At 44.6% G+C, this 12,500-nt stretch overlaps 1 long non-coding RNA gene and 1 pseudogene across 1 annotated transcript; one reads left to right on the top strand and one right to left on the bottom strand.

The window, feature by feature from the left end:
* Positions 1-8,343: 8,343 nt before the first annotated feature.
* On the top strand, positions 8,344-9,595 carry LOC144715532 (peroxidase 1 pseudogene; annotated as a pseudogene).
* Positions 9,596-10,027: 432 nt separating this feature from the next.
* Positions 10,028-10,485, bottom strand: LOC144715911 (uncharacterized). Its single transcript, XR_013584762.1, has 2 exons — positions 10,411-10,485; positions 10,028-10,259 (listed from the first exon to the last, which is right to left on the bottom strand). It is a non-coding gene; the product is annotated as an uncharacterized LOC144715911 (long non-coding RNA).
* Positions 10,486-12,500: the final 2,015 nt, after the last annotated feature.

Genomic DNA, 12,500 nt, shown 5'->3' with positions numbered 1-12,500 from the left:
TGGATGTGGTGATGAAAGTAGAAAAGTGCTCATTTCTAGTGGATTTTATAGTAGTGGATGTAAAATTTCAGGAAAAATTGGTCATGCACCCATTATTTTAGGACGCCATTTCTAGCTACCGCAAGAGTGAACACTGATTGGAATGAAGGAAAAATTAAATTGCGCATGGGAAAAGAGGAGGTTGAATTACCAATTTTTCAATTGATGAAATACCCCAATAGTAGCCAGGAAGATATCTATACATGTTCCTTAAATGATGATGATGATGAATGCGATGCCATAGAGAACGTAATGTATGATGTGATGGCAGTGAATGAGAATGTTTATGAGGGAGAGAAGGATGACCGCAATGAAACGAAGGGTGAAAGTATGAATGACTACATATCTATGCCCACTGATGAATTAGAATTGAAACCTCTTCCTTCTCATCTTAAATATGCTTTCTTAGGTCCAAGAAAGATGTATCCTGTGATTATCTCTTCGACCCTCACCATGGAGCAGGAAGTTAACCTATTAGATGTATTACGACAGCACAAGAGCTCTATTGGGTGGACCATAGACGACATCAAGGGAATCAGCCCTGATGTCTGTCAGCATAGAATTTTTATCAAGGAAGGATCCAAGCCCTCAGTACAACATCAACGTAGGCTAAACCCTTATCTTTATGATGTGGTGTCAAAAGAAATCACCAAATGGCTGAAAGCGGGATTCATTTACCCAATTTCAGATAGTAAGTGGGTTAGTCAAATTCATGTAGTACCCAAAAAAACAGGAATTACTGTTCAAAAGAATCAGGATGGAGAAGAGATCCAAACTAGGGTAGCATCGAGTTGGCGAGTATGCATAGATTATCGGAAGTTAAATCTAGCAACAAAAAAGGACCATTATCCTCTGCCTTTTATTGATCAAATACTTGAAAAATTAGCTGGAAAAAGTTTCTATTGTTTCTTAGATGGGTATTCAGGATACAATCAAATTAGCATTCATGAAAGTGACCAAGATAAGACTACGTTCACGTGTCCTTTAGGAACATTTGCCTTTAGAAAAATGCCATTTGGAGTTTGTAATGCACCAGCAACCTTTCAAAGGTGCATGAGTGCAATGTTTTTTGATCTTATTGGTACGTGCCTTGAGGTTTTCATGGATGACTTTTCTGTGTTTGGGGAATCTTTTGAGTGTTGTTTGTCTAACTTAGATAAAGTGTTACAGATTTGCGAGGAAAACAAGTTAGTGCTCAGTTGGGAGAAATCCCATTTTATGGTGGACACGTGAACGTAGTCTTGGATTAATAAAATCGAGATCATTAAGGAGCTTCGTTCTACGCCACCATATCAGCAAGGAGGGGTTGGCGGTGGACAAGGCAAAGATCGAGATCATTAAGGAGCTTCCACTCCCATCGACCCTAAAGCAACTTAGTGGCTTTTTGGGCCATGCAGGCTTTTATCGTCGCTTTATTAAAGATTTTCCCAAAGTGGCTAAACCTCTCACTTTGCTTCTTTCTAAAGACAAAGAACTTATTTTGAATGATGAATGCAAGTTGGCTTTTAATCGGATTAAAGAAGCATTAGTTACAGCCCCTATCTTACAAGCTCCAAATTGGAGTGAACCCTTTGAGATTTTTTGTGATGCTTCAGATTATGCAGTGGGAGCCGTTTTGGGTCAACGCAAAGACAAGAAACCTACAGCTCTTTACTATGCAAGTAAGACTCTCGACGCCGCTCAGGTAAATTACTCTACCATAGAAAAGGAGTTACTTGCAATTGTCTTTGCTTTAGATAAATTTCGATCTTACCTCATAGGGAGTAAGATTATAGTCTTTTCAGATCATGCTGCATTTAAACATTTATTAAGCAAGAAAGAGACAAAACCTAGATTTTATTAATGCAAGAGTTTGACATTGAAATTAGAGATAGGCATGGAGTGGACAATGGTGCAGCTGATCACCTCTCCCGCTTATCAATGCCATCCCTAACTCCCATCATAGATTCTTTTCCTGATGAGCATATTTTAGGAATTTCTACGCGAAAATTACCCTGGTATGCTCATATAGTAAATTACTTGGTAACTGGTCAATTGCCACAAGGTTGGGATTATGATGATCGAAAAAAGTTTTTTAAGGATATCAAGTATTACTATTGGGATGAGCCTGAACTATTTAGATTGGGAGTCAATCAAATTTTTAGAAGATGTATACCAGAGGATGAACAATGGAGAGTTTTGGAGTCGTGTCACTCATCTTTGTGCGGAGGACACTACGCCTCCAAGATAACTGCACAAAAGGTCCTACAATGTGGCTTTTATTGGCCTCATCTTCATCGTGATGCATATGAATTCTGCAAGAGATGCATTCGATGTCAAGCAGTGGTAAATGTAGGTCGCAATGCTTCTATGCCTATACATCCTATTCTTGAAGTTGAGTTGTTTGATCTTTGGGGCATAGATTTCATGGGACCCTTTCCTCCATCTTTTGGACATGAATATATTTTGGTAGGTGTTGATTATGTCTCTAAGTGGGTAGAAGCCATACCAACACGAAAAACAACCACAAACATGTTGTTAAATTTGTCAAAGATAATATCTTTTCCCAGTTTGGATGCCCACGAGCCATTATTAGTGATGGTGGAACTCATTTCAACAACAAAGTCTTTAAAGAATTGTTACAACGATATGGAGTTCATCATCGTCTTACCACCCTTATCACCCTCAGGCCAATGGCCAATTCGAAGTCTCAAATAGGGAGATTAAAAAAATATTGAAGAAAATTATTAACCCTAATGGGAAGGATTGGTCTAGTAAGTTGCCTAATGCGCTATGGGCGTATCGGACTGCATATAAAACCCCGTTAGGAATGTCGCCATTCAGGTTAGTCTTTGGAAAAGCCTGTCATCTCCCTTTAGAAATCGAACATCGCGCTTTATGGGCTATTAAGCGACTTAATCTATCTTTAGATGATGCAGGTGAACATCGTTTATTGCAGCTGCATGAATTGGAGGAGTTTTGGAATGAAGCATATGAAAATTCCCTCATCTACAAAGCCAAGATGAAAGCGTTCCATGATCAACACATACACAGAAAAGTTTTTGTCCCTGAACAAAAAGTCTGGCTATATAATTCTCGACTTAAACTTTTTCCAGGAAAGGTTAAATCAAGATGGGATGGACCTTACGTCGTATGCCAACATTTTGACAATGGGTCTGTCCTCATTCGAGATACAACACATGGAGCCGAATTCAAGGTCAATGGGCAGCGTTTGAAACCCTTCCTTGAACACGAGCCACATCCCCCCAATGAAGACATTTCTTTAGAAGCGGCGACATCACCATCCGCTTAGAGCTCTCAACAATATTTGTGTTCTTTTATTATGTTTTAGGATTTACTTTCTTTGCATTATGTTAGCTTCTTATTTTTGTTGTGTCTTCTATGGTAACTTTGACCAGGTTGCGGGTGTATGTGATTCAGCAAATCAGTACTATCGCCAGGATCTCTTATTAATAATGCCATCGGGCCCAACGTCTCCAATATCACTGTTTGCCCTTCTCACCTCAGTTTTACTCTTCATGATTTTAGTAGCTATGCATTGAGGACCATGCACGTTTTAGTAGGGGGGAGCTAGTTCATTTTATGTGGCGAACTGTGACTCATGCATTTAATTTTAAAGAATATTATATGAATTGAACCTGCTTGTAATCATCTTTAATATGCATATACATGAGTCATACCTTTCATCCAGTGGTTTGGGAACATGTGTAGAGAAGTTAAGCTCCTAGAGAGGATCAAGAACAAGTTGAGGTGCTGCACACGTGATTTTGAGCAATGTGGGGTCGATTTCAAAATTGGGTAGGGTGTCTAGTAGGTGAGTAGATGATGGAAAGTCCAAGGGTATAAGCTCTATGCTGCAAAGGAGAGTGATGAGTGAACTGAGATCCCCCATTCCATCAGCTCAAAACAGCCGATCCCACTTATGTACTTCGTCCCACCATTAGCCTACTTTCATTCCAAAATAGTGGGCAGTCATTCTTCAAGTCTTATGCACAGAATACACCATCTCCATCCACCTCATTGTTTCACACGCTTCACGCCATATCCATCACAACTTGACTCCACCACCTTGCTTCCACTACCGAGGATATGCCTATCTCCCAAATCGTCTATCTCCTTTCCACGGTATCACTATGATACTGCCTCTTCGACTCTTTTCTGTCCATGATTCACTATGCATTATCTAAATCTTATTCTTCTGTCCCTTCTCTCTAGACCAATGTGATTGTTATGACACTCATGCTAGTTGTGATAAAATGTTTGAAAACCATTGAGATAATGGAAAGTGTTGCAATTTTTGGTCAGGCCCTCTTCATCAAAAAAGAAAAAGAAAAAAAGGAAAAGAAAAAGAAGCAGAAATAAGTTTTTTTTTAAAAAGGGGAAGAGAAGAAGAAGAAGAAGAAAAAGAAGTGAAGAGGGGGGTTTGACTTGCGCAAATTTCTTATGTTACTATTCCATTTATGGTCATATTGCTCTCTATCTTTGTATCATCACATTGGTCCCATCTCTTCTATCTCCCTCATTTCTTCTGAAAATCTTGGGAGTAGGTTATCGCAGGTAGGACCACGTCTTGTCAACCATACATTCACCACATTTTTGAACACACTTATTCAAGTTCCCTCATGTTATTCCCATCTCTAGCATCACAACTCCAACAATTACGCCATATACCCTTTTTGTTACCTTCATTTTGTGTGCTAAAAGGAGGAGAAAATTGGCTGCTTCTATTTTTGGGGTGGAAAAACACTAACGGAGACAAGTACTGTGGCCGCCACCCGGAGAGAGTGATCTTGCTTGCGAGAGATGTGAGGCCACTTTCAGATGAGTGCAGAGAGTTTACCTTAAGAGTATAGTGTCATACCTAGCAACAAGTACACTCCTTCTCATCCACTTAGGCCTTCAAACCAAGGAGAAAGGAACCCCACATTCCTGAAAAGGTTGTGGCTCAAATTGTCATTTAGTTTTTAAGCTCAGCTTTCGATTGATACACTTAACACTTCCATCACTCGTTGTTTGACCCACAGGATGAAAGAAATAAAAATACGGCAAAATACTTGGATGTTGCTAAGGGACTAGCAATGTCTAAGCAGTGGGGTATATGATAACACCCTAATTTCTGTCTTTATTTCATGTTATTAGCACAATTTTATACTTTTAAAGAGCTTAAAATGGGGTTCTAATCACATATTTACATGAAAATAGTGTTTTCAAGTGATTTCTGATTTTCCCCTAATTTTCTGTTAATTCTATGATGTTTAAAGGATTTATGGAAGCTCGTAATAACTATTTATGAATGAAAATGGCAAATTTAATATTTTATTTCGACATTTATCAGCATGGGAATGAATCAGTGAATTTCTAGAATTTTCTAGAATTTTTTACGAATATTTAGGATTTTTTTTGGGATTTATTTGAAGAGGAAATGCATTTATTCTAAGAAGAAAAGGTATATTTATAATAGAAAAAAAAGTATTTTTATAATTTTTGAACATTGAAGGGCGTTTTGCAAACTTTCATTGCAAAAAGACCCTGAAAACAGCTCTCGGTCCCCATGGCAGGCGTAAAGATCCAATTTAAAATTTTACAGGGTTTTGTCGCAATTACCAGTTTTATTGTTTTAATGTTTTAGAAGAAAAGCGGAGGAGAGAGAATGCGGGGAGGACAGAGACACAAATACTTTAGGGCGGCGTTCACTTGCAACTTTTAATTTTATAAAGGGGTTTGTTGAAAAAAAACAGCAAGGAGTCTCTCGCATGTCGCCGTGGCACTCTCTTGGCCGTCAGATGAGAATCGGATGGGGCGTGAAGAGAGAGAAGCTCTGGGAGGGGTTACGTGGCACAAGGAGAGCACCTGCCAGAAGAATTTGGAAAGTCGCCGCCAATAAAATGGTGACACGTCAGCTTATGTTAGGAGAAATAAAGAAATGAATAAATGAATTAATCCAATGGTTAACATTTGTCTAAATTCATTTATTCATAACTTTTGAGCAAGAGGCAAGAAATAAAGTTTATAATGTGTATAGACTATAAACCTTATTTCTTGCCTGACTTGGCCAATACAAGCGGTGTTTGTAAGGGCTAGACCCCAAATGATGTTGTGCGCTAAACTCAGATCACTAATTAGTATCTTTATTTCATCTTCGTCCTTCTTGATCTTATAGGAACGTATGTTTTTCTCTTCCCCGGCATGAACGGCCCATATCAGATGTCCAAAACGATTCTCAAAAACACATAATCTCCGCTCCAGCATGATTCCCACGACTTAGTTGTAGCTTCATCGTGCTGCTTTCCTCGAAACGTCCCTTAATTATATATCAATAACTTCAATCTCGGCCTACGATCAACTTAGTTGTATCCGCCCTGTTCCTCTCTGACGCTCCATTTCTCTCTCTCTCGATGTTTCTCTCTTTCGCTCAACTTCTTTCGCTTTTGCTTTTTTTTCTTCTCTCCCTCTCTCTCTCTCTCTTTTTTTTGCCCCTCCTTCGGTCTCTCTCTCTCCTCCCTCCCTCGGTTCTCTCTCGTCTCTCTCACTCCCTCTCTGTCTCTCTCACTCTCTCTCTCTTCGTCCCTCTCTCTCTCTCCCTCTCTCTCTCTCTCTCTCCTCGTCCCCTTCTCCCTCTTCTCTCCGTCTCTGTTTTGCGCATGTCTCTTGTACTCTCTTTTGCTCCCTGTTTCATTCTCTATCTCTGTTTCCTTCTGTCTCTTCGCCTCTCTCCTCTCTTCGTATTCCTATCTTTTCCTGCGTCTCTTCTGCTCTCTATCTCTCTCCGTCGCTACGTTCGGGGCCTCTTACTCTCTCTCTCGCATATCCTCTCTCTCGCATATCCTCTCTCTATCATATTCTCTCTCTCTCTCACCCTCTCTCTCTCTCTCTCTCTCTCTCTCTCTCCCTCTCTCTCTCTCCCTCTCTCTCTCTCTCTCTCCTCGTCCAGTTCTCCCTCTTCTCTCCGTCTCTGTTTTGCGCGTGTCTCTTTTACTCTCTTTTGCTCCCTGTTTCATTCTCTATCTCTGTTTTCTTCTGTCTCTTCGCCTCTCTCCTCTCTTCGTATTCCTATCTCTTCCTGCGTATCTTCTGCTCTCTATCTCTCTCCGTCGCTACGTTTGGGGCCTCTTCTCTCTCTCTCGCATATCCTCTCTCTCGCATATCCTCTCTCTCGCATATCCTCTCTCTCGCATATCCTCTCTCTATCATATTCTCTCTCTCTCTCATATTCTCTCTCATATTCTCTCTCATATTCTCTCTCTCTCTCATATTCTCTCTCTCTCTCTCTTCATATTCTCTCTCTCTCTATCATATTCTCTTTCTCTATCATATTCTCTCTCTCTCTCTCTCTCTCTCTCTCTCTCTCTCTCTCTCGCGCGCGCTCGCGCGCGCTCATGCCGTGACTCTCTTTTGCGTCGCTTATTCTGTCTTTCCCGCTCACTAATTCTCGAGGGCTCTGTATATTTTTTCCGCCTTCTCTGTTCCCTTCTCTCGCCATTTCTCTCTTCTGCACTATCTCAGTCTCGCTCTCTGGGATTGGGCTAGGGCGATGGACGGACGGCGAAAGGGAAGGACACCGTGGACGATTTAGGTTATTCCTTCAACGTTATTAAGTTGGAAGTGAGAGATTGGGGCAAGAGAGAGAATAAGATAGCCAGCAAAGAAATGGATAGAACCAGAAAGAAAGAGAGAGAGAAAGATTGAGAAAGAACGGGAGAGAGAGAAAGTTAGAAAGGACGGGAGAGAGAGTGAGATACAAAAAGAACGGGAGATAGAGATAGCGAGGGAGATTAAGAAAGAACGGGAGAGAGCGAGAGAGAGAGGGAGAAAGAGAGATCGCGAAAGAACGGGAGAGAGCGAAAACGGGAAGGAGAGACCGACAAAGATATATGTACCGGCAAACACCGAGAGACAGAGAGAGAGACAGAGAGAGAGAGAGAGAGAGAGCGAGAGAGAGAGCGAGAGAGAGAGCGAGAGAGAGAGAGAGAGAGAGAGCGAGAGAGAGAGAGAGAGAGAGAAAGAGAGCTGCGATCCAGCGCCCGTTACCGTGCACCTTCTCTTCTATTGACATTGGACTAGTCGACGGTTGGTATCATGTTGGTCAATGCACGACAGCAACGATTGCAGGCCCGTCTAACTTTAGAAACTGTCAGCCTTGGAAGCCCAGAACCAAGAGCAATTTGGATACGTCAGACTCCAAGAAGCTGATCTATAAATGGGTCCAGAACGCCATTTCATCTCCCATCAGCAGCTCTTCCCTCCAGGTAGCAGCCTAATCAAAAGAGTGCGGGGAAGCACCTGGCATCAGAAATGTCGCGAACCATGCGAGGAGTTTTGTTCATGGCTCGCTTCGCCGTCCACTCGTGGACTCTCGTCGCTGCCTCGCCGTCTCTCAAGAGAGGCTTCTACAAGAAGACCTGCCCACAGGCGGAGCGCATCGTAAGGAATGTTGTGGGCCCAGCTGTGGCCGCCAACCCGGGCATCGGGGCCGGTCTCATAAGGCTGCACTTCCACGACTGCTTCGTTAGGGTAAGTCTCCTTGCCTGGGAGAGTAAAATACTCGCCCATCAGGGACTGCGAAGTCCGCTGTATATCTATGCTTCATCCGACCCGAGGCGCATTTCTTATTTTTCCGTTCGCAGGGATGCGACGCCTCGGTTCTTCTCGAGGGCGGCGATTCTGAGCAGATGAACATCGCGAACCTAAACAGCCTTCGGGGATTCGAAGCGATCAACGACGCCAAGGCCCTGCTGGAATCTGAGTGCCCCCAAACCGTTTCCTGCGCCGACGCCTCGCCGCCGCCTGACGCTTCCGAAGTTCACCGGGGTCCCACCTACAAGGTCCCCGCCGGAAGGCGCGACGGCAGGATTTCTCGGAGGGAGGAGGCCAATGTCCTTCCCTCCCCGTTTGCCAGCGCCCAGGAGCTCCGCGATGACTTTACGAGCAAGGGACTGTCGCTGGAAGACATGGTGGTGCTCTCCGCGCCCACTCCTCGGCATCGCCCACTGCCCCACCTTCTCCGCGCAGGCTCTACAACTTCAACGCTACCCACCCGCAGGATCCGCCAATGGCCCCGACCTGCCGAGTACCTCAAGAGACGCTGCCCACCTCCGGGCCAGGACGCACCGCCGCATTGCCCCTGGATGTCGCCACCCCCAACCTGCTGGACGTGCAGTACTATAGGAACCTCAAGAAGGGGAAGGGGGTGCTCATCTCCGACCAGACGCTGTGGACCAGCTCCCTCACCGCAAAGATGGTGGACTCCTTCGCGGACAAGCCCAATCGCTGGGCAAAGAAGTACGCCGACGCCATGGTGCGCATGGGCGCCATGGATGTCCTGACCGGAAACCAAGGCGAGATCAGGATCAGGTGCGCCGTCGTCAACAGCTACTGAGCGACCGACCCGAGGAAGCCCGGCGCCGCTCGTGGCCTTTTCTATATTCCTTCTAACACGGTTGAATAAACGGAGGACTTATTTCTTCCAACTCGGCTGAATTGTTCTAACGGATGTACCGCCCAGTATATCAGACTTCTATCATAATTCTAATAGAATTCTATTAGAATTTTCACATAACGACCTTTCCAGCGCCCCTGGTTAGCCTGTAAGACTCCAGTCCCCACCCACGCGCCAGGGCTCTGGACGGGTCTCCACGAAGATCTTTTGAGAGCGACTCACACCTCGCGGAACATCTCCTTGCGTCTCGTCTTATGTTACTCGGCGGGACTCCTTTCAGAAGCTATCTACCCTCTCGTCTTATCCTTATCGTATTTCCTCTCCCTGCTTAATCAACGAGGATACGGCCCTCTGAGAGAAACGCGCCCCTTTGACGTAACGTCCTCGTCCGACTCCTCTTCGTACTTTCCGCCCGCGTGCAACATGCGCCGAGCGGCTGAACACTGTACGCCAAATCGGGCCCGACCCGCTAACCAAGACATCCGAATGCTGGGATTTCTAGCCGTCCCTTGAGAACTAGAGTAGAACAACAATTCTAGTGGGCGCTCACAATGCCAGAAACTAACCTTGGCTACGGAATAATTGAGGTCCCAACTAACAATATCATTGGGGTCGACCTGGCTTCGAAGAATAGCTTCGTGGAGAGGGAGCTATTACGAGGGGTGATACGAATCTGCTCAAGAGCATCCGTTTCTTAGGGGGAAAGCCTCCCATACCTTCTTTCCAGCTCTTGTAGAAAACTTTGCAGAGGCCATTCCATTCTGCACGCCCCAAATGGCTTTACCTGAAAGGAACCTACAAAGTTATGAAGGGGCCCCCAGGATACTAGGTTTTGGAATCGGGTATTGGAAAATACCCTCTTCCTTTTTTCGAATAGAAGCTTTAGCTTCCTCTTTAAGGGTAAAGGTGAACTCCAGTATCCCAAAAGCTTATACCTCCTAACGTGGCCCGAAAGTTCGCATCGAACGCTCATAAAGAGGGTCCAAATCGAGCTCTATGAAACAGAGCCCGATTCACCCGACACGCGCCCGGCTCTCGCATTTAAAACGGCCGGTGCACTTTCTCCAATGCTTCATTTTCGGACGATTTCAGTTTTCGCAACCGATACCTTTTTTATGTCATGCAGCGTTCGATGGGTAAAACATGTGCCACAACGTATGGGGCGAATTCATGAATTCAGAGTTTCCGAAGATGAAAGCCTCGTTTCTTCAAGTAGAGAAGCATTATGCTGGCTGTGATCAAGATCGATGCGAAAAAAGTCCCCTGGGCGGGTAAACCGCGCGAAATAAATGGCTTTCTTCTGCAAGAGATAAATCCTGGTAGCCTCCGAATATATCTTGAGATGCTGATATTTAGCCTAAATATCGTAGAGCCAGGGATGGTACATAAACTGGCCGATCGCTTCACTTCTTTCGTGCTGAGCTAAGGTTGAGTCCCCTCCTTCACAAACGGTTTGTGGGCACAAGCAAACGACAAGGACACTGGATGGAGCAATACGCGGCACGCCCTCATCGACTGCCTACCGCTCGGATCAGCGTCCGATGCAGCTCATACGGATGCCAAACGCCACATCGTTGCCGCTCATGTCCCATAAGATCAAGCCAATTCAAGGGGCCGGGCATGCCTTACCTAATCCAGATAGCGGAATGGAGACGGCAGCAATTTTGCTTCAACAGTATAGTGCGGTCCACTGGCGTCCAAGTAAGCAGGCACTATCTCGCCAGAAAATCGACCAGACTACCGGGAAGTCGGATACCATCTCTCTTGGTAGGCCATCCATCCCCACGGTCCTCGTCACTGCACCATAGGTGTTATCTTATCACGTTACTCATATATCTTTATAAAAAGCCCTAGCCATTTCATTTCCCAAGAAAGTCTCTCCATATAATATTTATATGGTCCTTCTCTATCCATTTCTGGGTCCTTCTCTTTCCATAGTCTCTGTTGTCAAATTCCACTGGTTAACGTGTATAGACTATAAACCTTATTTCTTGCCTGACTCGGCCAATACAAGCGGTGTTTGTAAGTAAGGGCTAGACCCCAAATGATGTTGTGCGCTAAACTCAGATCACTAATGAGTATCTTTATTTCATCTTCGTCCTTCTTGATCTTATAGAAACGTATGTTTTCCTCTTCCCCGACATGAACGGCCCATATCAGATGTCCAAAACGATTCTCAAAAACACATAATCTCCGCTCCAGCATGATTCCGCACGACTTAGTTGTAGCTTCATCGTGCTGCTTTCCTCGAAACGTCCCTTAATTATATATCAATAACTTCAATCTCGGCCTACGATCAACTTAGTTGTATCCGCCCTGTTCCTCTCTGTCGCTCCATTTCTCTCTCTCTCTCTCTCTCTCGATGTTTCTCTCTTTCGCTCAACTTCTTTCACTTTTGCTTTTCTTCTTCTCTCCCTCTCTCTCTCTCTCTCTCTGTCTCTCGCTCTCTCTCTTTTTTGTCCCTCCCACTCTCACTCTCTTATTTTGTTCCCACTCTCTCTCTCTCTCTCTCTCTCTTATTTTTGCCCCTCCTTCGGTCTCTCTCTCTCCTCCCTCCCTCGGTTCTCTCTCGTCTCTCTCACTCCCTCTCTGTCTCTCTCACTTTCTCTCTCTTCGTCCCTCTCTCTCTCTCTCCCTCTCTCTCTCTCTCTCCTCGTCCCCTTCTCCCTCTTCTCTCCGTCTCTGTTTTGCGCGTGTCTCTTGTACTCTCTTTTGCTCCCTGTTTCATTTTCTATCTCTGTTTCCTTCTGTCTCTTCGCCTCTCTCCTCTCTTCGTATTCCTATCTTTTCCTGCGTCTCTTCTGCTCTCTATCTCTCTCCGTCGCTACGTTCGGGGCCTCTTACTCTCTCTCTCGCATATCCTCTCTCTCGCATATCCTCTCTCTATCATATTCTCTCTCTTTCTCATATCCTCTCTCTTTTTCATATTTTCTCTCTCTCTCTCTCCCGTTCTCCCTCTTCTCTCAGTCTCTGTTTTGCGCGTCTCTTGTACGCTCTTTTGCTCCCTGTTTCATTCTCTATCTCT

The sequence above is a fragment of the Wolffia australiana genome, chromosome 19, assembly GCF_029677425.1.
Source record: "Wolffia australiana isolate 7733 chromosome 19, ASM2967742v1".
Classification (NCBI taxonomy): domain Eukaryota; kingdom Viridiplantae; phylum Streptophyta; class Magnoliopsida; order Alismatales; family Araceae; genus Wolffia; species Wolffia australiana.
Note: the sequence above shows the minus strand (reverse complement) of the source record. Positions and strands in the feature narration are given on the sequence as shown.